General features: G+C 36.4%; 1 protein-coding gene across 1 annotated transcript in view; it reads left to right on the forward strand.

Annotated features, from left to right (window-relative positions):
- The window catches only part of PHKA1 (phosphorylase kinase, alpha 1 (muscle)), a 190,881-nt gene that overhangs the window by 147,084 nt on the left and 41,873 nt on the right, over positions 1-1,924 (forward strand). The gene's annotated exons all lie outside the window — the stretch shown is intronic.

The following is a 1,924-nucleotide window of genomic DNA, read 5'->3' on the forward strand; positions in this document are numbered from 1 at the left end:
GGTAAAATGTCTTTCTCCCACATCTCTTCCACAGATACCCAGTTCCCCTCTTCATGGAAAGTCAATGCTTTGTATGTGTGCATGTTTGTGCATCCTCTCAGGGACATTTTATGCATATGTAGGTAAATACAGACATATATGTGGATACTTTTACCCCTATTTACCCAAATGGTAGCATAGTATATATGCTGCTCTGTACCTTGCTTTTTTTCATTTAAACTATGTATTTTGGAGATTGCTACATATATATTCCAATCATCTATTGCTTCATGACAAATCACCCCAAAACTCAGTGGCTTAAAATAATAAAAATTTTTAAAGCTAGCTTTCACAGTTTTGGGGCTTGCCTGGACTCAGATAGGCAGTTCTCACCTGAGGTCTCTCATTGCATTTGGTCAGACAGTGTCTGGGGCTGGAGTCATTACAAGGCTTGCTCATTCATATGTCTGGGGGTTGATACTGGCTGTTGGTTAGAACCTTAGCTGGGGTTACTTACAGCTGGAACACTCACAAATGACCTCCTCATGTGTCACTCTACTTCCTCACAGCATGGTTCTAAGAGTGAGGGTCCTAAGAAAGGACCAGGTGGAAGCTGTATTTCTTTGTATGGCCTAGCCTCAGAAATCCTGTAGCATCACTTTTGCCTTAGTTGCAAGCATGCCTGGGTTCAAGGGAAAGGAACAGACTTCACCTCTCGACAGGATGAGTATGGGAGTCACATTGTAAGAAGAACATATTGGATGGAAAATTGTTGCAGCCATTTTGGAAAATACAATCTGCCACAATCTGGGTCTATTTCATATTTTCTTCATAGTTGTATAGCATTTCATTATTTGATATATGATTATTTATTTAACAAGTCTCTTATTGATGGACATTTGGGTCGTTTCCAGAATTCACTATCACAAACAATGCTATGGCAAATAACCTATAGCAAACACATCATTTCATATGTGTCAAGGAATTTATCCTACAAGTAAACCAGAAATGGAATTGATAGATCAAAAAAGTTTTTTAAGTGTACAATTCAGTGGCTTTTAATACATTAACAGTGTTGTGCATCCTACACCACTATCCATTTTAGAACATTTTCATTACCCTGAAAAGAAACGCTACTCCTTTTATCCATCAACCCACAATCCTCCTCTCCCTCCAGCCCTAGGCAACCACTAATTTACTCTCTGTCTCTATAGATTTCTTTATTTGGAGCATTTTATATAAGTGGAGTCCTGTATATGTAGTCTTTTGTGACAGGCTTCTTTCATTTAGCATAATATTTTCAAGTTTCATCCAAATTGTAGCATGTATCAGTACTTTACTTTTTTCATTGCCAAATGTTATTACCTGTATGTCTATACCACATTTTATTTATCCATTCATCAGTTGATGCACATTTGAGTTGTTTCTACTTTTTGGCTATTACGAATAATACTGGTATAAGCATTCATGTACAAGTTAATATGGACATATGTTTTCATTTCTGTTCGGCATATAACTAGGAGTGGAAATGCTGGGTCATAGGGTAACTCTATGTTTAACTATTTTAAAAACTGCCAGGCTATTTCCCAATATTTTTAATATTAACAGCCCTCCAGAGCAATTGTCCCAATTTTCAATCCCACCCACAATATATTGAGGGTTTCTGTTTTCCCAAAGCCTCATCAGTGTTAACAAATTTTCAGACTTTTGACAACCTGGTAGATTAAAGATGTTATCTTGGTGTAGTGCTAATTTAAATTTTTCTTATCATGAGTGATGTTGAGTACCTTTTCTTCTGTTTAAAAGCCACCAGTATTTGTTTTGCTAGGTTTTCTTTGGTTGTTTTTTATTTTCTTATCTATTTGTTGGAGTTCTCTCTATATAAGGGAAATTGGCCTATGAATTGCAAGTATTTTTCCCAATTTGTAATTTGTCCGTTGCTTAC

Source organism: Propithecus coquereli, unplaced genomic scaffold, assembly GCF_000956105.1.
Source record: "Propithecus coquereli isolate 6110/MARCELLA unplaced genomic scaffold, Pcoq_1.0 Scaffold101, whole genome shotgun sequence".
In the NCBI taxonomy this organism is placed as follows: Eukaryota; Metazoa; Chordata; class Mammalia; order Primates; family Indriidae; genus Propithecus; species Propithecus coquereli.